Genomic DNA, 27,374 nt, shown 5'->3' with positions numbered 1-27,374 from the left:
TTTACACTGGTTTTGATATGATCATTAGGAGATGTGTACGAAATGATGAGGTAATTGACATTTTAAAATCTTGCCATGATGAACCGTGTGGTGGGCATTTTGCAGCGAAGCGGACAGCCTTCAAAGTTCTTACTCTTGGATACTATTGGCCATCCATTTTCAAGGATGCCAAGAAGTATGTAAAGAGTTGTGACAGCTGCCAAAGGATGGGCAGACCCACAGCTACTGATCAGATGCCCCTTTAGCCCCAAGTTCACTTGGAACCATTTGATAAGTGGGCTCTGGACTTCATAGGACCTATCAACCCAGCCTCTAATGGTAAGCAATACATCTTAGTATGTACTGATTATGTCACAAAGTGGGCAGAAGCAAAAGCACTGGTCAGAGCAACCGAACACACAGTAGTCAATTTCCTTTTTGAGGAGATCTTTGTGAGGTATGGGGTGCCAAGAGAAATTGTCACTGATCAAGGTACCCAATTCACCTCCAAGCTCATGAAGGACATCACAGACAAGTACCAAATAAAGCATAGGAAAAGTACCCCCTACCATCCACAGGCCAATGGGCAGGTGGAATCCACCAACAAGACTTTGGAGGGGATCATTACCAAAACTGTTGCAATGAACCGCAAAAACTGGGAAGAAAAGCTCAAGGAGGCACTCTGGGCTTACCGGATTACTTGGAAAGATACCACCGGATTTACACCATACCAATTGGTGTACGGTAAGGATGTCATGCTTCCTATTGAATTCCAAATTCACACTTTTAAATTAGCTGCAGATTTACTAATTGATTTGGATCAAGCACAAAAAGAGAGAATCCAGTAGTTGAACCAGCTGGATGAGATGAGGCAGCAAGCAGAACAAACCACCACCCTCATGCAAAAGCACAGGAAGCAATGGCATGATTCACACATTAAGAAGAAACACTTCAAGGAAGGTGACTGGGCTCTGCTTTTTGATTCAAAATTCAAGGATCATAAAGCTAAGTTCACCACCCATTGGATGGGCCCTTATGAAATTGTTCAGGCTTATGACAATGGTTCAGTAAAACTCCAAACTATTGATGGCAAAGGTCATTCTTTCACAGTCAATGGTCATCGCCTGAAGCTGTACAACAAGCCCATCAGCAAGCAAGATTTTCTGCATACACTATCTCAGCAAGAAGAGGTTGAGGTACTGCAGCCCTCAGCTGCAGTATCACTGCCTTAGTTTTATTTCCTTTCAATTTCAAAATCAAGAAAAAATTTAAAAAAAATTTAAAAAAAACAAAAATAATAAACAATAAAAAAAAATAATAATAAATAAAACAAAAACTAAAGAAAAAAAATAATCATGGGTTAGATGTGAAAACCAGTATCTGGCACAATCTAACCCCGAATTCCTACCTGAAAACCAATTTATTGGCGGGTATGAATTCTCTTTCTATTGTTCATTGTTTCATTCCTTAGTTGCATCATGACTTGAGGACAAGTCAAACTTTTAGTCGGGGAGAGGGAGACATCCGTTCTGTTACTTTTATCTCTCCCTTGTAAATTCTTCAGATTTCTTATTCTATATTTCACTGTAACTTTCCAACAGCAGCTTGTTACCAGCATTCCAGACTTTAACAAATAAGCTGTTCTGTCATGATTTTCAGAGGGACCTGGTTATAAATATTTTGCAGGGGGACCTGTTCTGTTCAAGACATCTATGCTACTAACACCACCAGCAAGGGGACCTATTTAAGATATTCAGAAGGGACCTGATAAAGCAATTAACACCTGTTTGAGACATTCCAACCAGCAGTAAAAGGGACCTGTTTAAAACATTCAGTTGGGACCTGTTAAAAAAAAAAAAAAAATCTTGACATCAAAGGCTACTTCAACAGACTTCCACCAAGACTTCCAGCAAATTGCAAGCAGTGAACCTGTAACAATACAAAGATCTGCATGAACATCTTCAGTTTTTCCAAGGGACCTGTATCTTCAAATTTTCTTAAGGGACCTATTGCATCTTCAGTCTTCAAAAAGGGACCTGTACATTCCAATTTTTCAGAGGGACCTGTTACATCTTCAAAACTTTTCTCAAAGGACCTGTGTATTCAACCTCCCTCAGAGGACCTGTCAAAAAGAACAGTCAAAAGGATTAGCAACTCAGCATGTCAAATGATCAACAAAAGAGTAATGTATTTCTGTTCTTGGGCATTTAATTTCCTAGATTAGTTTTTAATGTAATTTTGGTGACTATAAGTTGTTGTAATTGATTTCAAGGACACCTTCATACATCCACTTATCCCCCTTATCCCACCAAGTTTCATCATTTCCCTACATCAATCTATCCCTAAAACCCATCACCAACACATTCACCATGTCATATACCCTACAGGCATACCAACATTCTCTACATGACCGAGTATAATTGAAAAGGGCACGTGGTGAGCTGTGTGTTTGTTTTTAAAAAAAAATATACAAAGGATGAGATAGAAGCGGCCTATATATATATTCTTCACCCCATACAGTCAAATCATAACAAGCGGCCTATATGTTTTACACCACACACACCTGAATCATAACCTCGCCACCCAGCATTATAGCTCAACACTATGGGTACGCTCTCAGCGTTCTTATGCTAACATGCATACAAGCGTACAACACTCTGTTTTTAAATAAATGATTACATTGTAAGGCGAGTACAGGTTATTTCACATCCTTTCCACCCTCGGTTCTTATAACTTACAAAGTGAAAGAGTGAAGCAAGGAACGCGAGGAGATTGTTATCATTTGAGTAGAGTTACAAAGTGAAAGAGTGAAGCAAGGAACGCCGAGGAGATTGTTATCATTTGAGTGGGGTTACAAAGTGAAAATCTGAACAAGGAGCGCCGAGGAGAGTCTCACTGTTTGGGGTCGGTTTACACAGTGAAACCGGTGAGCGCCGAAAAGGGAAGCATCACCATTCTATCTCTAACTCCCACCACAGTCACATCGACCAGCCAAGCACCATAATTGAAGACTGAAGGAAGCGATATATGCCAGGTAACCAACTTGACACTTCTGTGTTTAAATTTTAAAGAGTATAGACAGAGAAGGGTTCGAGGCACAACCCTCTGCCATCACCATGACTAATAGGGTCGAACCCAGTACATTTGATAGCTCACAATACCATGAGGACTGTATTGAGATTCTTAGAGAAGCACAGTGGCTACCTTTTCTGGAAAAATTCCATGGGAGTAATGAGAAAATCACCAAACAATTTTCCTTCACCTTTAATGGAGAAAAGGCCCTAATAGGCACCTTCTCCTTCAGAATCGCAGAGGATACTATAGCTCAGGCAATTGGACTCAGTCCTGAGGGAGAAAAGTACTTTAAAACTAAACAATTCAAGGAGAAATCATGGACACAGTTCATGTCCAGGTCTAGAGTTTCCTCAGTAAACTGGAAGAAGGGAGTTCCAAGAAGCTGGTTAGTTCATCCTTGGGATGAAATGGTTTACATTATCCAAAAGTTCATAACCTGTGAAGGTAGATACAGCATTGTTTATCTATATCACATCAAGCTACTCCTCCATTTAAAGAAACAATGTGTAATCAGTGTGCCATATTTTCTGCTGCAAAGTTTAACAAAGATGGCCAAAACTATCCAGAAACAAAAAGGGAATGAGGACAAAAGCCTGTACCATTTTGGCCTGATTAAAATCCTCATTGAACATGAGTTGCAGAAGCGAGGGAAGCCATGGAAAGAATTCCTAACTGTCAACCAAATCATAGATGAGGAGGAAAAAGAAGAAGTGCAAGAAGATTCTGGGTTTATGAAGGATATAGATGAGGAAATTCCAGTGTCCAAGGCCAGCAGAGCACCTCAACCTGTGGGCAGCATAAGGACCAGGAACATGCAAAAAGAGGATGCCAAGAGGGCTGAGAAAGACAAAATTTTTACCACCTACTCCCGAAGAACAAGGAGGACACCAAAAACTCAGCTGCAAGAAGACCAATTTGAATCTCATGCCCCTGCACAAATGGATGTTGAAAGTGGTGATCATTCACCACCAGCACCAGAAGTTGACATAGAGGTGGAAAGCCATAACAAACAGGAAAAATGTTCACCACCTCCCACCAAAAGACAGAAGAAGTTAGAAAAAAAAATTGAAGAATTGAAAGAAGAGCTCATGGAAGCTAACATGTTGGAAAAGGTTATTAAAAGAGAAAATGAAATACTCAGGGCGCAAAGCAAAGAAACACAGAAGACAAATGAAAAGCTAAAGGAAAGAATCAGTGAGTTAGAGACTGAGCAATCTGAGATTTCCAACTGGGCCACTAAGTGGTACAATCAGAAGAAGGCTCTTAAAGAGAAATATAAAAAGTTAAAGCAGGAGCTCAAGGGACAGAAGGATCACCAGGTAAAGAAGAATGTAGATACCTTGCTCAAGGCAGCAGAGATCCATGCAGGCACAGAGTTCAAGGGGAGTACTTCTGGGGTAGCATGAGGACATGCTAAGTCCTTAAGTCGGGGAGAGATGTTGGTATCATCCTAAGACCCTTTTTCCTTCCCAAAAACATATCATTTATCCATACATTTTCATCATATATCCCTCAAAATCCTTGAATATTGATTATTAATTGTTCTATAGTTATTAAATTGCATAGAAATTAATTTAGGGGTTTTATGTTCCAGAATTAGAGGTTTTTGATGACATGGTTACAGGAAGTACCCACATCCTGTAATGAGCTTACCGTTTGACATGTGGCGCAGCAGATGAGCCAGAACGAAAGGCATGGGCGAAAAGCAGAATGTCCAAGTATGGACAAACACCTCTCACCCAACCAAATCGAGCCTCCTATGCATGCGGTCAACTTAAGTCAAAGCAGGGCACTCTGACAGGCAAAAGCAGAAACAGCATCATTCCATCTTTCATTTTAGTCTTTTTGATTTTTGAAACACTAGCATGGAAAAATTTTGAAAAGGCTATGTAATAAACGCGGCAACAGCACTATGTACATTCATTGTATCGATGACATGGCTGTGCGTACGCATATGTAAATACAGTCAGGGTTATGTTTAGAGTTTAGTTTTTTTGAGTTGTTGAATCATATTTCTCAGAACAGAGTTTTAAGACCGTGTGTATCCTTCTTGCGTGATTTGATAGCTGATCAGTTGTAACCAGTATACCCTTAGGCACGGACGGGCCCTGCATTCTTCGATTGGTATATTGTTCACTTGTTTTGTTACATTCCAGTTATCACATGTTCGCACAGTATTCACATAGCTTTTGATTTATATCACATGGTTTGCATCACAGTTTCGATTTACATAGCTGTTGATTTACATAGCATACGGGTTGCATAACATTTATATAAGCTCTCGATTCCTACAGCCTTTGAATTTCATTACATAGATATGGTGTGCACTTATGAACGGTTTATGGTTATGTTGAATGGTTAGCACTAGGATCTGGAAGGGAGTCTTGTAAGGGATTCGATCCCTGTGTGACTCATAGAGACATTATATCATAAACTCTGTTTTGCTTTACAGTTCACTTATGCTTTCTTTATATAGTTTGATAGTGTAAATATCTTTGCATGCTGTGTGTGTTTACCAAGCAAGGGTTTTCTAAGTGATACCTCTGTAAGGAGGTTAGAATCATTGCCACATTCATACACAGTACTTAGATTCATGATTTGATTTGATAGTTACATCTCATGACCAGCATTGTAATTAAGCATATCAGTAGGGTAATCTAGGTGTGTGAATGATAGGCTGCAAATTCCGGTCTTCCGTAAAGAAGCATTGTATCCTACATCCTACTCACTTGGCCAGAGATTCTTTATGTCTATATATTTTAGACCACGCCTCTAAGCTTACGCACCTCGGTCGATATTAAATATAGAGTCCAGTCTAGTACCCTAGCTGGAACCACTACAACCATCAATGGGATAAGCCCCTCTTTCAATGGGATAGCTCCTCTCTTGATGGGATAAGTTCCTCTTTCATAGGGATGCATGAACCATCTGGAGGCGCTCAATCCACGTCAAACCATCTTCTAGAATGCTCTAGATTCGACCACAAGTAACTTTTTTGCAGTAAAACTTGCGCCTTTTGACCTTTACAGGAGTACGCACCCACCCCTTTACAGACAGAGTGTACAAGTACGCAGGTATTATGAACTTGAGGTGCGTACACACAGGTAAGGGTAAGACAAACTGCGTAACCAGAGTTAATTGACTCTTTAAGGACTTTCTCTCTTTTTTGGAGTTTGACATGAGGAGCAGAGGTATAAGACTTGCCAAGGAGGATAGTATGACAGTTGATGGAGCCATACTGACTGCAAATAGTCATGGTGACAAATTTTAGTGTAACAAATAGCTTTTCCATAAGCGCAGTAATATGAGCATAAGCCTTGATGAACTTTCGATAATATCCAATATGGCCTAGTGTTGCGCGCAGCTGTTTGACAATCCTCGTGGCCTCCAAATTTACTATCACCACAATCTTCGTAGGGTCCACCATCAGCCCTTGGTTGCATACCACATGGCCCAGTAAAATTCCAAAAGGGACACAGAACAAACACTTCTTCAGGTTCAGTGTGATCTAGTATCCTCGTCACGTATCCAACATTAAGCGTAGACTAGCTACATGGTGCTTTACTAACCCAAACAGTGTACATTCATCAAAATACACCTCCAAGAACTTGTGAATAAATTCCTTGAACGTCGTGATGACTGCGCAAGAGAATATCATCAGTGCATTCTTGATTCCAAATGGAATCACCATATACTGGAAACAACCCCATTCTATCCGAAGGTTGTTTTGCTACTCTCTTCTGATGCGATCTTAATCTGATGGTACCCATAGAATCCATTAGTGAACTAGTAGGCTTCCTTCCCTGCAGCATTTTCCAACACCTCATCTGTAAACAGTGTCGGAAAAGGATCATTTGTAGGCATTGTTAAGCTTTCTTAGATCTACACAAATCCTTATTCCTCCCTTCTGTTTATTCTCCTGAACCACCATCGGGCCCACCCAATCAGAATCTTCAACTGGTTCGATGATGCTTGCTTCTAGCATCTTATCGAGCTCTAAACGAACCTTTTCCTTGTATTTGGGATTAAGATGTTACGGTCTCTGCTTGATATGCCTCACATCCGGCTTCAAAGCAATTTTCATCACCCCAGGTCGCCTATGATTCCTTTCATTTCCGAAAATTTTGCAGGAAAAATATCCTGGTACTCGCGGAGTAACTCAACAACATTATCGACCGTGGCATCATCCTAGTAATCTCTGATCTTCACAAATTTTGGCTCTGCTTCAGTACCAATGTTCACTTGCTTGGTTTTCAACAGCGCAGTGATGTCCGGATTTTCTATCTGCGAACCTTCAACCTCGCAGTGGCCTTCTGCCTCTGGGATATTAATATTTCTTGGATCTTCATCCTCCCCCTCAACAGTCACATTATATCATTCCAACGCATGGTGCAGTTGGGTGCTCCAATCTGGTTGAACCAACTCCAAAGGATCCTGTGGAATTCTGAAGATCGTCGCCTTAACCTCCTGCAGAGCTTCATCAATTCTTTCGAACCCATCTTCAAAACTAAAGGTCATTAAGAAACCCTCCCTTAATATATCCCACTCCATGGTGCCATGGTGGAGCTCTGTTTCCAAGTACCAATTCATAGGGATTATATCCAAAGTATGACAGAATAAGTGCACCCACTCTGGTTACGGCTCTATTCCATAGACTTTAGTCCACTTTTCCAAATGATCGCACGGATCATTTCTCCCATCATATTTCTCAATTAATCGCACTTTAGGATGACCAAATTGCAACCTCATCATTCTCCTGTAATCGCACCATTCATCAAAGTTGTCCTTGTGCATACCCCACCACCATGCGAGCGTAGCGCGCAACACTAAATCCAGCACTTAGAAGCGATGATCCTCAGGAACATATCTTTCAAATGCATCCAAAAATTTATCTACATCAATTAAACCATCATAATAGGGTAAATTTCTTACCTCCGATGACACACAGCATAGCAATTTAGTCATCATGCTGCAGCGCAGCATGGACACTTCATGTAGCCTATTCTACCAATGCTCTAGTTCTTCATCTAAATATGAGGTACAGGAACTTTCGCGGTCCCATGTAATCTGTCCATCAACTATTGGATTAATCCAGTCTTGGTCTTGTTTTGTTATTTTGTAAATATGATCCAAGTCATCATCACTTTCTTCATAGTCACGGACTGGTTCAGTATAGCGCGGCCCTTCTACAGGGTCCAATAGCACTACAACGTGGAGCGATTTCCTTTCAAACGACATTGTCTGCTTCTTCAAGTTGATGACTCCATTCATATCAATGGCCCAATAAATTTTGAGGAGTGCAAGATATGGATTATTATCATCAACAATCTCTATTACTTCAAAATCGACCAGCGCGCTTGCACCCTCGATATCTACGGTGACTCCATGTAGTTGTCCCATAGGGATAATCTTTTGCTAGTTCACCATCCTTAGTTGAATTGGAGACCACTGCAGTGCAGGTCTCGCCATTCTCTTCCATGTCTATTTAGGCAGAATGTTTACATTAGACTCTAGATCCAAAATAACCTAGTCCATCTCATAGTCTCCTATCTGCGTGGTGAGCCTCATCAAGCGCCCTGTCCTTGCCTTATGTTTTCCAATCTTTCTGACTATGTGGTGTCCATCAGGAGAATTTTCCTTACCATCACACTTGTTTATCAACTCCTGTAAGCCTTTCACATCCTTTCTATCGTGCATAATTTTCATGCAAGTCTCTAGGAATGTGGTAAGTACAGACGGATCAACCTCTATAGGCGCATTGGTCTCTGGAACTTTGTTTTGACTTCCTGACATAGATGCCTTAGTGAAGCTTTTCTTGGCCTCCATAAATTTTTCCTTTGCATGCTCCAGATAAAAATCCATATCATTTTCTGGGGCTTAACGGACCCATCCATCTTCTTCAGGTTGTTTTCCCTTATCATCCCTAGTCGTTACTCCGCTTCCCAGCACTATATTTACGTTTAGGTCTTCCTCGCGGGGTCAGCTCTCATTATTTGTATGTTCTGCATAGGATATTGTGGTTGCGCCTTCTTATCCTACATCTTAGCTATCAGCACAGGGCATTCTTTTATAGTGTGGTCAAACTGAGTATAATATTGACATGACGAGTGTGTATGATTCTGACACTCTCATGTGTAGTGCCCTGGTGTCCCACAGTTACAGAAAATATCCTGACCACGACCTCTACCAGATCCTCCTCCTCCTTGACCTCGTCTGCGCCCTTGATATCCTTCATGCGTTCCCCCAGTGCCCTAATCTGGAGACCAAGTTTCCACTTGCATTTGATACGTGGGCATTCCCTCCATCATCAATTCATAGCTATGGCAGTGGCACTCATCATGGCCCATCGATTTGCAGAAATCACAAAACAATTTTTGTGGTGTCTGAACGAACTTTTGCAGCAAATGACAATTATCTGTTACATGTTTTTTGGCCAGCTGACAAATAGTGCACCATAACGTGGGCTCCGTACTTGGTCCTGCTGGAGCTTCCTGCCTCAGGGGCATTGCCCCCTGTTATCACCCCAAGAAACTCTCCTAGGTTGTATATCAGATATGCTCGGGAACATTACAAACTTAACATAAATGTTGGAAAATGGTGGATGAATGCAAGAAATGATGCATATTCAAGCCAGATAACCACTTCTACTATGCTTAACCCCAAACATGGGTGAACATCCCTAGACTACAAGGCTTTAGACCACCAATTACTCACAGTTTAAGGAAAATGTGATGATGGAGAACACAGATCACACCAGCAGATGCACAGGACCCTGTGATGGCTAGCTGCAACCAATTTTAAGGTCTATAAATCTATTTCCTAATGCATAGACAGGATGACAGCTCTCTGGCATTAAAACAACAGAAACCTGCATACAAATTCAATGAAACTAACTAGATTCTAACACAGAGGTGGGATGACAGCCCCTCTAATGCTAAACATCAGCAGCACATGAATAAATGCACAACAGGCACAGCCTGGAACAAAGAAGAAGAAGTGGAACATGAGCAATTAACAACAAAAGAAGCTTGTATTAGCTGAAAATGAAGACCAGAAGCTGCAGGTATCACAGTAGTTACAGTCTCCAGAAGTTGAACCTTACATCAAGATAACATTCATCAACCATCAACCTCTGTTTTCTGGGTATATATAGAGATTGATTACAAAGATATTTTTCCAGGCTATGCGTGGAGGGTCATAGCTGACCACCAACCACATTAATTCTCAGTTATGGGGCTCTGCAACAATTTGTTGCTTTAATTAACAAATCAACCTTTCTGCTGCTCGGTTGTCCTTCTTCTGAGCAGATGGAGTGAACAATTGATGGAATTCCATGCCTGATAAATGCTCATCACTGCTCGAGGTTGTCCTTTCCTTCTCGGCCATGCTGTTGGTTAATTGCAGTGGTTGAGGAATAACTGCGCCGGGTACAGGTAGGTGATCGCCTTCATTCCTTGGCAGCAGAGAGCAGTCGGGAAAGATACAGAGAGTATGGCAAGAGCATACCGAACCGAAGAACCAATCTCAGCCGTCGGATCGCATAGATTAATAGTTGCGATCGTTAGATGAGGAGTATCGGGAGGTAGCGGACGGGCAAATGAACGAGGGCAGTGTGGGCGAACTGAGAGGAAAGATATGCCGTTGGATTGTGCAAATCAACGGTGGGAAACGTTTTGTCGAGGCTATCGGGAAATGCAGGATCAAGAGCCTATGGGTCATCGAATCGTTGTCATGCAGATCTGACAGTGATCGGGAGTGGGAGCCGCGCGGAGAATAACATGCAGGAGAACATTGGTTTCGCGGGCGGGCGGTTTTATCGCACCACCTATCGGAGGTAGGCGGTATCCGTATGCAATGGCACGATCCTGTGACATACGACGCGTGGCAGATGAAAACCTCCACCCCCATGGGTTAACATGTGCGCAGGTCACGCGATCGGGGGAAGCGTCCACTGTTAGATCTGACGATGGATGCTATCAACGGTGGGGAAAAGAATGAGGCTTAGCGTGCGAGAAAAAGGCGGCAAAGGTTTATGGAGGGGTGGTTCACGTGGGCGTGGGCTCATAAGTTTAGCGCCCGGGGCTTAAAGAAAAGGGGCTATGCAGAGTTTATAAAGATAAAACAAAGGCAGCGTGGTAAAGGAATTAAGCAGGAAATAGGGAAAGTTGAGGGATGAAGAGGTTTATGAGAGAAACAGAGATAGCGGAGGTTGAGAAGGTGTGAGGAAATCGAAGGAGAAGGAGGAGAATGACTATTGCAAGCACCCTTCTCGGCACAAACCAACCACCAGTCCTGAATTTGACCTCTTAAGCACTGAATTTTATAGCAGAGCTAACACCCCCCCCCCCCCCACTATGATATAATTCACGAAGACAGGGCATTGATCTTTATCATGCCCTTGGCTCTTACACTTGAGGCACCAGACTTCCTCGCGCACCCCTAGCCTAGCTTCCTTTTCTGTTTTCAAGCTCTACAATTCCAAGCAAAGTTTCTACAACTATGAGTGAATTTTTTGAACTCCCAAAGATGCATCCTGAATACGCGTTTCATGCAATCTCATCGTTATTTCTAGGGCTTCCACCTCAGTCCCTATCTTCTCCTGTGATAAAGCAATCCTCAGGTGGGGCAGGAGCGAGGCTATAAACCACTCGCGATGTTGACTGTCTGCGAGTTGCATATTAGCTTCGTGAATCACACACTTCAATATTTGATCTAACTCCCAAGCCGTTTCACCAGCCCTCATCATGATTTCCTTGAATCCAACTACTAATTGCAATTCATACTTAGGCTTACTAAATTCTTTGTTCAAAGTGGCCTTAGTGTCTACTAACAATGCAAAAGGATTATCAGTCCAGTACTTGATGTACCATGTCAGCGCACGATCCTGTAGAGCAATAAACAACCATGATTTCTTTATATTATAATCGTAATTTGTTACACTATCCACATAGCATTTGCAACAAACCAAAACTAATCTGCATCCTCACTCCCTATGCCCTTGAAAACTGGAAACTTCATTGTATTCGACATGTTGAATCTCAGTGGTGGTGGCGGCAGAGTGGGCGAAGTTGTATGCTGAGGAGGTGAATGTGGAGGTGGAGTGGATGGATGATGAGTTTGCGAGAAACCCTACCCTATCAATTCAACAACACTTCATGGTGAAGCCTGTACCGCTCCCTCATTTTCGCTTGAAGGAGGCCCAATCAACGGGCTATATTCAAGACCTATTTTCCCTCGATCTCTAAATAGCTTTCCACTTCGCGTAGCTCCAAACATCAAGGCAATGACATAACCCGTTATTCACACAACAGCATCTTAATCCAAGTATTTAAAATATATTAGATACTTACCTCGTGATCCTTTGAAGAAGCATCATTCTGCTTCATTGTAGTTGACTAAGGTGTCAACTGTGAACTCTGTAACAAATCCTCCTATAACTTGATCAAGCCAATGATTAACTATGCACGTGATATTATCTTCGGAATCTTCCAACCTCCGTACTAGCTCCGAGGTCCACACTATTGGACCATCAAGCCTCCACCTTCCTTGGTCATCCGCCAACTTAGCTATCCACTCATATAGTTTGATCAGGAAGGTCCAAAAGAAAATTGTATGTATTTACGTGTACAAATATATGTCCAACCAATGCTCTTTTGTCAAGCACGGGTTTTTGTTCTCCTGTGCCACGAACTTGTGGATCTTCCTATCCAACCACTTCTCAATTTCCTTCTTGGTTGGATTCCATTCATGCAACATCGCACATCTCTTTATGCAGATCCTGGTCCCAGGAACGGAACCATTTGTTGGCTTAGTGGGTCCTAACCTAAGTTCAGAGTTAGTTGCGCCAAAAAAAACCCTACACCACTGGACCTTTAGGCATTAACCTGCGTAACGCAGACTGAAGTCTCACCCGAAGCAATATGGGGGGGTGTTGGAACCAAGTTTCTGCATCCAGATACCAGTGTGATGTCTTTTTATGCCCTTGATATACCTCCACGCAGATCTATCAGCCCTTAGGGCTTGGTACTGTAACTCCCTTCGGACAGCCCCTAGACCGCCATGAAGGTTGACGATCAGCTTTGTGGACCCTAAATAGATGAGTTACCTACTTACGCCCACCATAAATTATCCTTAGATCATAATATACTCAGATCTACTTAAGTGCTTGATAAACATAACATAATGAATTATGATCATCGCACAGATACTTAACACATATTGTGTTTAGTTAATAAGACTTATCCAGTAGATTCGTGCATCAATACATCATTATTTAATAAAGACATTATTTCAACATATCATATATCGCAAACATAAACAACAGAAGTAAACAAATAAAACACATGAATTTCTCCAACGGTCTTATTTATTGATCTTCAGTATCAGGTTACAGACTCAAAACTTCCATGCGCACTCAGCTGCAAGGTTCCGCGCACTCAGCTGCGAACACTACTCTAGGCATCTGCGCACTTAGCTACAGAGCCTTTTTCCCCTCTAAGGCTTACTTACCTGCCCTGTCTCTCTAAGACTCCATTCGTTCATACCCATAGACATAGACATAGATATGCCTTAGACTCTCTAGGACACATCTATTTATACAATCCCATGGTTCACGAACCATGGGTAGATCTCCAAACCGACTCAATATTTACATAAACAAGGGTAAAAACCCTTTTTGACTCCTAACTACCTACGTGCTCCGCATCCACAATTTACGGAGAATTTACATCTTTTCATCAAAATTTACAACAAAACTTGGGGTTTTAACCCCAAAACTGACCCAGGGGACCCCATCCCAACAATGTGTTGTGATAGAGCCATCTTCCTTTCAGGAAGTGGTGAAGCATCTAGTTTGGGTTGATGCAATGGTGGAGGAGTATGACTCCATAGTTCGAAATAGTGTTTGGGATGTGGTCCCAAGGCTAGAGGACAAGTCAGTTGTGAGCTCCCATTGGCTTTATAAGGTAAAGAAAGATGCAGATGGTGGTGTGGAGAAGCATAAGGCCATATTTTTGGCCCGTGGTTTTTCACATGTAGAGGGGATTGACTATGATGATAACTTTTCTCCTATTGCAAGGTACTCATTAATAAGATTTATTTTGGAAATATCAACACATATGGGTTGGAAGATCCATCAGATGGATGTGAAGATTGCCTTCCTCAATGTCATGATTAAGGAAGAGGTGTATATAGAGTAGCCCAAAGGTTTTGAAACCTTGGACCATGATTCCCATGTGTTCCAACTCAAGAGAGTGTTGTATGGGTTGAAGCAAGCACACTGTGCTTAGTACACCAGGATAGATAGCTACTTCACTGGGTTGGGCTTCACAAAGAGTGAAGAAGATGCAAACATGTATCACAAAGTGGTGGAAGGTAAGTTGTTTATCATTGTACTTTATGCATATGATCTCATATCGATAAGTGATGAGAATATCATCAAATCTTGCAAGGAGGACCTTGCAAGAAAGTTTGAGATGAAGGACATGGGGCTCATGCACTACTTTCTTGGCATGGAGGTATTACAGGGAGATGAGTAGTTGTTTGTATCTCAGGCCAAGTATGCAAATGAGATACTCAGGAGATTCCACATTAAGAGAATTAAACCCATGGAGACTCCTCTAGATGGTAATTGGAGGAAGGAGGATGGTACTTCAGGGGAAGTAGTGGAAGCTATTGTTTACAGGAAACTTACGGGTTCACTCATGTACTTGGTGAACACATGACCAGATATGTGCTATGCAGTTAACCAGCTTAGTCAAGCGATGGTTAGGCCTACCGAGATGTATTAGAAGGTGGAAAATCATGTATTGAGATACCTCAGAGGAACTACTTAGTTTGGGTTATGGTATAGACAGAAAGAGGGAGTGAAGCTTCAAGGATTCACCAATGCAGATTGGGCAGGGAGTCCATCCGATAGGAAGAGCACATCAGGAGGGATCTTTAGTATTGGGTCACGGCAGTTTCTTGGTACAGCAAGAAATAGAGATCGGTTGCACTCAGTTTGGCAGAGGCAGAGTACATTGTTGCAATTCAAGTAGCATGTGATGCTATATGGATGAGGAAGATCATGGTTGGTTTGTTTGGTCAGCAAATGGATCCGATAGTGATTTATTGTGATAATCAGAGTTGTATCAAACTCTCTGAAAATCCAGTCTTTCATGATCGGTCCAAGCATATTGATATCTGGTATTGTTACACAGTAATTTGTCACCGTCCCTGTTACCCCTTTTCCTGCACATTGGAGGACTTATTCTGGGACCTGTGAGAAGTGACATAACCTGAAAACACTTGCATTGCATCCCCTTGAGTATGTACTTCATATTCCCTGAAGACACCTTCTACAAAATACCCATAAAAGTAGCCCTTTTTTCATTAGCGCGGTTCCACTGTGTATCACTCGCGCCAATGGGGGAAATCCTCCAAATAGGGCGCCAGTTGGCGCTCTGTCTCAGAGTTGCACTCACGCCAACCCAGTTGGGTAAAGTTTTTAACAAACAAACTTACGAAGGTTCTTCCTAACCTATTCATGAACTGATTCCATCTTGAGTTAGTTCAGTTGGGCTTCGAATCTCCATAGAAGGGAAGTAGTTCTCCACCTCTCATGGAAGCTTCTTAGTGATAAAGCCAATCCCATGAATCTTGTGGATGATCCTAACTCCTTCTCCTCTATCTATAAAAGCTTGTCCTTTTGCCTTTGACAAGTTAGTCTCCAAGTTCCAAATTCTAAGTCTCAAAGTCTGAGAATTCCTAAGCTCATGCTACAAGAAGCCTTCTTCATTCCCATGAGGCTAAATCTTAAGTGAGGAGATTCTTGTCCAAGTAACCAAGGAGAGAGAGGCTTGTTCCCCATTCCCAACAAGCTTTGCAAGGCATGTGCTGCTGATCACCCAGCCAAATGAGGATTTGACGTTAGAACTATGGTTGCATTCTTCTTTGTTGTTTATCAATAATAGACGACAATCATTATGGTTCCACTCTTATTGTCTTTTGTAATGATGATTGAGTTATATCCTTTCTGACTGATATATAGTTGCATCTATTGGATTTTATGCTTGTGTTTGTGTCGTTCTTTGCATGTGCAGGTGTCCGTTCACAAGGATCGTGGGGATTGTGACCAACCGGAGCAAAGGAACGGGAGTGACAACTCTTCTACAAATATTAGCGTTGGAATCCAAGTAGGCCCTCATCATCGGTCTTTGATTTGCAATTAGGAACCTGCGTGTTAGCATTGTTTGATTGTTGCTAGACCCCATTTGGGCTAGTAGGGATCGCCTCTGTCCGCAGAGGGGATTTACCTCCACAACAGGTATCATCATCTCAGATATTGTGTATTGATATGAATCATGTTGTTAGATTACATTATCACGGAGGAGCAAGATGCTGACATCTTAACAAATGCATTATCAAGATGTAAATTCGAGTTTCATAAAGACAGGATCGAGGTAGTTGATAATCCCTTTCTTGTTGAGAGGGAGTGTTAAGAAATGGTAACAAGAAATTCCAGTTTAATTTGTCCTTGAATTAAACTATGATTAAATTCGAATTGTATTCTCATAGCAACTTAAAAATAGTTAATTAAGTTTATTAAACTTACTTAACTTAAGAAATTCGAGTTGGAAGTCGTTTTGTCGTCATGTGTATGTTCTCCCTACTTTGTAGGAGTCTAGTGTGAGATAATTGAGTTTTAAAATATAAGACTCAGTTTCATGAATCAATTCAGTTAAATTAGTTCTCAAACTGATTGAGAGAACTCATAGTGAGTTAACAGTCAGTGGTGTCACTAATGAACTCCACCAGTGCTACTCTAGTTAACTGAATATTTACTCATTAGAAACTCATGCATGTCGATTCTGAGAAAAACCCAGTTTAGACTAGAGTGCACAAATAGTGTGTTATTTTTTTTATTTTTTTTTCTGAGTTCCACTGACAATGCATGCATTCCGAAACTGATCCTTAAGGGATTGGCAATTTTTAGAGGCCTTATTTCCCTTTAAATACAAGTTATCCTCCATAGGAATTACACGTTGGAATAGAGACTTGGAGGGCTTGTAAAGAGGCTAGCTTTGGCCTTGAGCTTGATTATGAGTTGGATATTGAATCTTCTAAGTGCTGGTATTGTTCTAGAGAGAACAAGCATTGTATTTTCATCTTGATTTTTCAGATTAATACAAAACATATAGTGGGGTTTTCAGTTGTGGCTTTCCTCGAATATTTATTGTGTTATGTGCCTTTGATTATCTTCCTCTATTGATTATTGTTTGCTCGATGTTTATGGGCTTCCGCTGTAAAGAGTAGAAGTAGATTATTATCTCTTTCTTTAGAAAATTGCATTAGCTTGTGAATCTACAGCATTTTCTACAAAACCATCTCTTGATACAGTTCTGGTCGAGTGTAAACTTTTCTTTTGCTTTCATCCTTTCTTCTTGTAGTTTGTGAAGTGTATCCATCCTACGCTGAACTAGCAGACAAGGCTTGCCTTGGGATTCTTGAGACAACTAAAGCATAGGAAAATAGATTTTGGGCGGTAGGATGGCTTATTTCCCATAGACCAAAAATTATGGTGAGGAATTCAGAGACGGTTTGGGTGTTATGCGGTCAACCCATAAAACATTCGTTAAGGTAGAGTGCCAGTTACGCTGCTCAGAGTAAACATTATTTTTTATTACACGGATAAGGTTTTTGTTCGTGCACTCTTTGAGACTGTTTCCCTATGGGTAGTAGTTAGATGAATGTCTCAACACAATACCATTTTGCAATACAAAATCATAAAGCTTTAATGATGAAAAGTACATTGCATTGTCAAACACAGCTGATACCAGGACACCAAAGCATGATATGATGTTTTCTTGGAGAAAAAAGATAACTTCTTATTCATTCACTTGTTTGAGTGGAATTTCTTTTGTCAACCGTGTGAAATAATCAGTTGCTATCAAAATGTAGCAGTGTTGTTTCGACGAATGTGGGAAAATTTCCCCGATGATGTTGAGGCCCCATTGTTGGAACAGTTTAGTTACTGCAACGAGGTGTAGTGGGGTTGCTGACCTTTGTGTTTTTATGGTACATCACTAACAGAACAGGAACTTGATGGCGTAGGCATGTGCATCCTTGAATAATGTGCGCTAGTAGAAATGGGCTCACATAACTTTGTGTGCAATGGTATTTCCCACAAAGTGACCCCCGAATGGTTTGTCATGCAGATATTGCAAAACCTTCTATGATTCATGTGCCTCCAGGCACCTGAGCAATATTCTGTTATTGTGCTTTCTGTAAAGCACTCCATGCACCAATTGATAGGCTTAATATTTAAGGCACAATTCTGTCTTCTGTCTCATGGAATAGTGAGAGTGTATGGTTTCATGCTCAAGGTGCTAACGCACATCTTTGTACCAAGAATTTCCACATGCAATGGGTGGTGCTCGCATTACATCATACATTTAAATTTTTTGCTCCCAGCTAGTGAGCTCTGCTTCTTCCTCCTGCACTCAAGGTGCTAGTGCACATACTCATACCAATAGTTTCTGCATGTAATGGGTGGTGCTCACACTACATCATACATTTCGATTTTCTGCTCCGAGCTAGTGAGCTCTGCTTCTTCCTCCTGTGCATGTACTGCCTCAGCTACGAGTTTGCAGAGACCATGACCCTTGACAGTGTGAACTGGCTTGATGTCAAGATCATACTCTTGCAAGCATGTCATCCAATTCACATGTTGTTCACCCAACTCTTGTTGTACGAGAAGTGAGCGGATTGTTGGGTGAGGCACATACACTATGTAATGGTTCTTTAGCAAGTAGGGTTTGAAGTGTTTCACCACCTTGTACGCTACATATGCTTGTTTTGAATGGTGGGGTAGTTTAGTTCGGGTCCCTGTATGCTTGCGCTCATGAAGGAGATTAGACGTTCACTGTTTAGTTCATCCTTCTGAGTGAGTACTGCAATAAGCGATTTGTCGGAGGCGAAGGTGTATAAAAGGAAGTCTTTGTTGAAATCTGGGTTGTAGAGTACAGGCACTTCTGTAATATCCTGCTTGATATAGGTGAATGCATGTTTCCCTCTTTCCCCAACTGTAGACTGCATCATTCTTGATCGTGTCTTGCATTGATTTTACTATCTGCGCATAGTCTGAGATGAACTTCTGGAGGAAGTTTATCTTTCCCAAGAAGGATTGCATTTCTTTCGTATTGGTTGGGTGAGGGATCTGTGTAATAGTATGGACCCGGTCTGGATCAACGTTGATCCCGCTTTTGGCAATGATGTTCCCAAGGAGGTTCCCCTCAAACACTGTAAATATGCTCTTTTTTAGATTCAAGGAAATCCCGTATTTTCGGCATCGCTCAAAAATTTTCTTCAGGTGGCATATGTGGTCTTCCTGTGTTCTTCAAAACACAGTCACACCATCGAGGTATGCCACTACGCTCTGTCCGGAGTCCAAGGAAGGCAATGTCCATGCTGTGCTCAAAGGTTACGCCTGCATTCACGAGCCCAAATGGAATTCATTTGTATGCAAACATAACCCACTTGGTATGGAGGTAGTTTTGAGTCTATCAGGTTCCTATACCAGGACCTGATTATATCCTAAAAACTCATCAAGTAAGGAAAACATTTGTGCCCTAGATACTATCTGCAAAATGTGCTCCATAGACGGCATGGGGTAGATGTCTTTGTCCGAGGCGCGGTTCAAGTTCTGGAAATAAACGCACAAGAAAAATTTCCTAGACTTATTACGTACATGAACAAGGTTTGAAACCCATGTGGAGTGATGAACTTTGTATATGATCTGTGCATCTAACAGCTCGGTGAGCTCTTTCTATATGAGGGGTTAAAGTGACAAATGTACTTTCCTCATCTTCTGCTAATATGGCTTGACCCCTTCTTTGATCGGAATGATGTGTTGGATTATTCATGTGCCGTAAGCTTTTCGATCATCATATGTCCACGCGAACACATCCTTGTACTGTTTGAACAAGCGGAAAAAAGCTTATCGCTCCTGCTGCATGCAACACGTACCAAGATTGACGAACTTGGGATCTTGTTCTGTCCCCAAGTTAATTAGTTCATGCATCGTGGTAGATCTGTGGGTTTCACTGTTCCTTAGCCCCTGAAAGTGTTCTTGCAATCCATAGATCTTTTCCAAAGATACCACACCCTTGGGGATGAGGTGGCCTTTCTTGTTATCCGCCCCAGATTGCAAATATTACCTGTGCTCGTGTTCATCTATCATTGCATCCTTGAAGATACTAATGTTTGCTATGAAATGCAGTATATGTTGTTCATCATCAAACATGCGTAAGTTAGTTATGTTATTTGGGATAGAAGGTCTATACAAATTTCAACAGTAAATCTATCCCCAAGCGGTGACATTCTATAAGGTGTGCTTTCTAAAGCATTGGCAGTTTCATTACACGTTCTGGGTACAACAGTGATATTAAATACTTGGAAGTCAGAGATCATTCGCCATACCTCTTGCTAGTAACTTTTGAGATGAGGTGATAAACAGTGAATGGTGTTACGTACCTGTCGTACCACTATTTCCGAATCACCTACCTCTTTGAGTGCGAACGCATTGAGGCTAATGGATTTTTGCAAGCCCAACACGAGTGCTTCGTATTCAGCAATGTTGTTAGTGCACTAGAAATCCAAGTGGCTTGAAATCAAATGTTTCCTATTTTTTGGGTCAATCAAGACACACGCGACTCCAGAGCCATCCTGTGTCCTTGATCCGTTGAAGTACATGGTCCACAACTCATTTGTACACAAAACGTTTGACACTCTTGCACTACTGCTACTATTATCGCTACTACTACTGCTACTAATGTTATAATGCACTGTACAGGTTTCACTTCCATCAGTTGAGCAAGGAAGGAGACCTAACTGCATGTTTTGTGGGGTTGGAGCTGGTCATACGAGATAACACCCTAGCATTGTTTCCAAGTGGCAGTTGTCTAACATGAGCTTTGCGAAGGCCAATGGTTCGTTTTCGCCATTGATGGGAGTGACATTGTGCCTCATTTATCTCTCAGATAACACCCGGATTTGATTTTTTTCACTCGTATGGAAGCCACATGTGCGACCAGTCTGTAGAAAAGTATCTGTTAAGCTTGCTAGACCAGTCTCTGCTAAGCAGTAAGCCATACGCTTCTGGTATGTCCACAACAACAATATTTATGCACTGGTGAACTCGACCATCATGAGATAGTAATATGATCACATCCCAAATTTCATCATTGGTTCGTACGGATGTCCAATTGAGTTGGGTGATCTGCATGGATGTTTTGCTCCATTACACATTGATATTTTTGGAAATGGAGAGCGGCATGACATTGGCTGTCGCGCCCGAATAAACCAAACAGTTGTGAACATTACAGTTAAAGATTTCAAATGAAAGCAGGAATGGCAGGCAGACAGAGTTTTCTTCTTCCAGCTGAAGTGTATTTAGCACAGTTGAAAATGATCTTGGAGGTGTTCTTCCTCCCTTGTTGATAGAGGTTGATTTGTCCGTTGATGTTTTCCCTAGTGCGTGCAGCAGGATGTCCTGCTGACTATGGATCTTAGCCACCTTGAATAAATTGATGTTTGCATGAGTTTTCTTCATGTCTTCCACGATATTGTAATCAAGAGCAAGTAGAGTCACCGATATGTCCGGGGTAAGATTGATGTTCGCGTTATCTAGCAGAGTGTTTTGTAGTTTACTTCTCATGGACATACTCTTGTTCATCGTTGTCTTCCCGGGATTGCTTTATGTTTTATTCTTTTGGAGTTTTGTTGAATCAACCTTCCTCGGCAATTCAAGCCTTTGTTACATTTCCCAAAGTGTAGGGGGAGCCCCTAGACTTCTAAGATTGTAGCGACCATTTTTCTTTTGGGGATTCTTCTTGGTGTTTGTCTTCTACGCTACTTGCAAGCACCTATACATGTTCACCGCCTGCCCAGTGCTTGATGCCTCATCCGGTGCAACATCTGCGTCGCATCTGTGTCTCTCAGCTATCCCTGTGCACTACTCATTGTGTTTGGCATGTGATTGCATATTGATCCTGCAACTCATTTCCAATCTAAACAAGACCCTTCCATGTCGATGCTCACACACTGTTCGAACTGGAACACTGAGTTGGAGCTACGTGCAGTTTTAGTCGGGAAGTGATTGCTGCCTAATGACATGCTTCCTTGTCTTTGTCTAGGTGGTTGGCTGCTCGCAGATGTGTCAATTGTTCGTTGTTTGAGCTCAGACACTTCTATTGTCAAGTTCTTGACTATACGAGTAAGGGTTTCAATATCACTTGTTTCCTTGTCCTTACCCTTTCTTGCCACAGCCTAGGGCTTTCTACTTGCATCTTTGGAGTCCTTCATTAGTTCATCATCCTTTATAACTCCAATTACGCGCAGGTCCTTCTCTACAGAAATTGCCTCTTCGCAGTTTTCTAATAGTGTTGGTTTCACAGCTCTCTTGACGAGCTGTGTGATGTTGGTTGGCAGCGCAGACGTGTAGTAATCAACAATGATGGAGTCATGAGGTTTTGTGTCCACTACAAACTTATCCAAAATGCGCAGAAACCTCTTATTGAAATATTTTACCTTTTCTTTCCCCTCCATCTTCAGGCTTCCCAACTCTTTGAGTAACATGGCTAGGGTCTTGCCATCAACAAACTTTTCCAGAAACATGCATTTGAACGTACCTGTTACACAGTAATTTGTCACCGTCCCTGTTACCCCTTTTCCCGCACATTGGAGGACTTATTCTGAGACCTGTGAGAAGTGACATAACCTGAAAACACTTGCATTGTATCCCCTTGAGTATGTACTTCATATGCCCTGAAGACACCTTCTGCAAAATACCCATAAAAATAGCCCTTTTTTCATTGGTGCGGTTCCACTATGTATCACTCGCGCCAATGGGGTAAATCCTCCAAATAGGGCACCAGCTGGTGCTCTGTCTCAGAGTCACACTCGCGCCAACCTAGTTGGATAAAGTTTTTAACAAACAAAATTACGAAGGTTCTTCCTAACCTATTCATGAACTGATTCCATCTTGAGTTAGTTCAGTTGGGCTTCAAATCTCCATAGAAGGGAAGTAGTTCTCCACCTCTCATGGGAGCTTCTTAGTGATAAAGCCAATCCCATGAATCTTGTGGATGATCCTAACTCCTTCTCCTCTATCTATAAAAGATTGTCCTTTTTCCTTTGACAAGTTAGTCTCCAAGTTCCAAATTCTAAGTCTCAAAGTCTGAGAATTGCCAAGTTCATGCTACAAGGAGCCTTATTCATTCCCATGAGGCTAAATCTTAAGTGAGGAGATTCTTATCCAAGTAACCAAGGAGAGAGAGGCTTGTTCCCCATTCCCAACAAGCTTTGCAAGGCATGTGCTGCTGGTCACCCAGCCAAAGGAGGATTTGACGTCAGAACTATGGTTGTATTCTTCTTTGTTGTTTATCAATAATAAACGACTATCATTATGGTTCCACTCTTATTGTCTTTGTAATGATGATCAAGTTATATCCTTTCTGACTGATATATAGTTGCATCTATTGGATTTTATGCTTGTATTTGTGTCGTTCTTTGCATGTGCAGGTGTCCGTTTACGAGGATCGTGGGGATTGTGACCGGCCGGAGCAAAGGAACGGGAGCGACGACTCTTCTACAAATATTAGCGTTGGAATACAGGTAGGCCCTCATCATCGGTCTTTGATCTTCAATTAGGAGCCTGCCTGTCAGCGTTGTTTGATTGTTGCTAGACCCCATTTGGGCTAGTAGGGATCGCCTCTGTCCTCAGAGGGGATTTACCTCCACAACAATTTGGCGACTCTGCTAGGGATTTGGCTTTTTGCCTTGTTGTTTGTTTTGTCTTGTTGTTTGATTTGTAAACTTTAGGCGGAGCCTGAAGTACAGCCAGATAGCCTTCAAAACGCTATTGCTCTGCATTAGCAAAGTAGATCAACGCCACTTCAGTCCATCTCCGGTTTGGTTTATGAGCTGAACGACTTGGAACTTGCCTTGTTTCTTGGTTGTTTCTTGGTTTCTCCTGCTTAATTAGCTTTCTGGGTTGAGTCCCTGTATTGCTTCTTGCCCCTTGGTGTACCTGGGTACTGTTGACTTAGCTTTGGCTCGTTTGTTTTTATTTTTCCATAGCAAACTCGGTTGGCGCTGTTTTATAGCGTTACAGTCGCGCCAGTTGGTGCATGTTGCACATTGACAACCCGCGCCAATACCTGAAAGGCGCTATTTTCAGCCTGACAGTCGCGCCAGGCCTGGGAACTTTTGAAGTTTGCTTATTTTTGAGCCTCCTGAGCTTGGTTTTTGTTCTGGGTACCTTTTTTCGACTACTTGAGTGTGTTGGAGTCTTGTTTGACTGGTTTTGAGTATCTTTTTTGAGAAATTCTTAATTTGATTTCCTTTGGTCATTACTTGGAGGTTTGTCCCAGTCTTTTCACAATTTTGCATCTTTTGCTTTTATTTTTGCAAAAAAAAATCCCCCTCATTCGCCGGGGGGGGGCTAAATTGTGTATGAGTGTTAATCGCCTTTGAGTGTTTTTATTTTTTGATCTTTGGAACTCTCACCCAATTTTCTTGATTTGCACTTGATTTTTCCTAGATTACATTAGAATCATCTTGTGTTTGAGAATTCTCTTGCATAGATCACACTCGCATAATTAGAATTCTCATTTTCAGAATGTGTATAGATTACATTTGCATACTTTTCAAGTGAATTGTGCATAGATTACCTTTACCCTTTGGATGTTTGCCATTTTTTATCGATTTCACATTTCTAACCCTAGGGCATCTAGTGGCTTTGTGTGTCGAGCCTTCCTTGGGAGTTTTGGTCTTCTATTAGTCCAGTCAACTTTCTGATTGCTCCCTTGCACTCGTTTAGTGGTTGTTAATCGTTTTATTACGTTAATTGGGTGACTTGCTTTGTTTTCACTTGAATTCCGCTTTGTTTCGCTTTGAGCCTAGATTACACGGCTCATTGATCTCTTTGGGACTTTTCTTGTTCTTTGGAGGTTTGATTTGTGATTTAGGGAACTGAATGTGTTTGCATTGAGTGAAATTTGTATTTTTACTCTTTTGTTATCGTTTCTCAAAGTTGTTTAGTGCGTTTTGCCATCAACAAAAGAAAAAATCTCTTTTGCTTTGTATTAGTTAATGAGAATTAGAACTTTTCATTTTGATTAGTGATTAGTGATCTTAAAGAAAAGTTTGTTAATTTCCATTAGCTGCATTAAGGAAGTTCTTTGTTGTTTTGTGATCATTTCGTTTGCGTGAAAGCTCTCAAACCCTCTCGTAACTAGCATTCATCGAATGAAATGACATTTTGGCATATAGTTTGCATTTAGGGAATTTTGAGAGATTACATACGGTAGGGCCTGGAAACTGAAACCTAATACAAGATCAACTTTAAAATGAACTGAATGAATCTAACAATGCATTGGAACATAACGCACACATTTAGAGGTCTAGGCTAGAGACGTGCTACGGCGTCATTAAACCTAGTCACTTTTGTTTCACTCAAGGTTGGGTGATTCCTCCTTCCATGACGCAATAGTGGTCTAGTACGGATTTGAGCTCCCACGTACCGTCGAGTATATGGGAAGACCCCACTAGGTTATCATCCTTTATCCATAGGAAGCCGTGTCTGCCGCCTTACAATCCGTAATGCACCGAACACAGCATTCGGGAAGATTGACTGCCATACGGAAAGTCCTTGGTTTTCATATGACTGCCAAGGTGTATATGCAGTTTTATGGATTTGTTTGGTAAACCCTTTTGCCTAGCTCTCCAGAGTAGTCATTTTCGTTCCTTTTCGAACTCCCTAAAAGAAAAGGTCCATCTGAGCACTTGTCACTTCAGGCTCATTAAACATTCGAAGGCGACTAGAGTCATCTTTTTGTCCTTTTCTCGACTCTTAAAAAATGAAAAGGTCAAGTTATGTCCTTGCGTCTTAAAATTTATTCGGCCACGATTCACATTTACTCGGTTAGATCTTGTTTGCGTTAGCTTGAGTAGGGTTCTTTCTCCTTCTCGATGGCGACATTCCCCGAGTCTACCAGCCAAGGTTTTCCCCCAGATGGAACTCCTGGTCATTTCCCTCCTTTTGGAAATGTTGGTGCTCCTTACATGGCAACGTTGTCCCTTCCTGGGTTAACTGTTGGGTTGCCTGTTTGGTTGTTCTCAACCTCTCTGGTCCCTACCGTCTCAATTGTCGGTCAATCAGTTCCTCCACCCAAACAACATCATGTTGATTCTAAGGTGGACCTCTCCCCTTCTTTGCTTGTTTCTGCGTCCTCATCTTCTACTTCGCCTGGTGAAAGTCTGGATTCAAGTAACCAGGTGGCTAAGAAGAAGAAGAAGAAGACGAAGAAGAAGAAGTCTTCTAAGCGAGAGGTTAAAAGTACAACTCAAGTCGAGCCACCTTCTGCTCCTCCACGGAAGGTCAAATTTCCTTGTAGATTGTGCAAGGATGACCACCTTCTTCGTGATTGTCCTAGCATTCCCAGGATCCTTGAAGTATGGTCTTGTGACCCGGCTCGTCCCTCATCGTCCTCTGAAGCTCATGGCGATGCCACCCTGTCAACTGACAACATTAAGAAGAAAGGGAAGATTCGAATCCCCTGTAGACTATGTGAGGGCAATCATCCCCTTCACCTTTGTCCGCTCATGGATAAAGCTTCCGCTATTTTGGAAAGTCTTACAGATTCTTCACCCCAACCTCCTGTTGGTTATCAGAGGCTCTCTTCAGACCCTCTCCCTGTTGACAAAGAGATTGATTTAATTCTTCTCTTGTCCAAGCTCCTCCTTCCGAACCTGGTTGTGCCAAGCCTACTCCAGACCAACCATTGGTCGGAGAGAGTGTCAACTTGGGTTCACCACCTGTTGATTACTCTTTTCCGGAGGAGCATCATGCTTCTACTGCTCATGTTCTTCTCGTCTCGTCAGATTCTCCTGAGTCCAAGAACAACCCTCCTATCCTCGCTGATCAAGAGAGTCCTTCTTTGGTTCCTTTAGAGCATGGGGGCAATCATACGATTCCCCCACCAAGTAGTTTGGTCGTTTCCTTCGACTGGAGTCATTTGACCGCCTTCCGCCTTCCATCCCATGTGCCTTTCCAGATTACAGTACATGCCTATGATAAAGCAGTACTTGGCACTGTTCTGGATGAGGGTGCGTCGGTCAGTCTTATGTCGTCCACTACTTGGCAAGCTTTGGGTTCCCCACAGCTTGTGCCGGTCGCACAGAATCTGTTAGCGTTTGACGGAGGAACCAGTCAACCATTAGGGATCCTTCCGAAGTTCCCTATTACTTTGGGAGGCAAAACCGTCTATATAGACGTG

This window comes from Pinus tabuliformis, chromosome 4_1 (assembly GCF_031772625.1).
Source record: "Pinus tabuliformis cultivar Carrire ecotype Pingquan chromosome 4_1, CPIR1, whole genome shotgun sequence".
Classification (NCBI taxonomy): Eukaryota; Viridiplantae; Streptophyta; class Pinopsida; order Pinales; family Pinaceae; genus Pinus; species Pinus tabuliformis.
Note: the sequence above shows the minus strand (reverse complement) of the source record.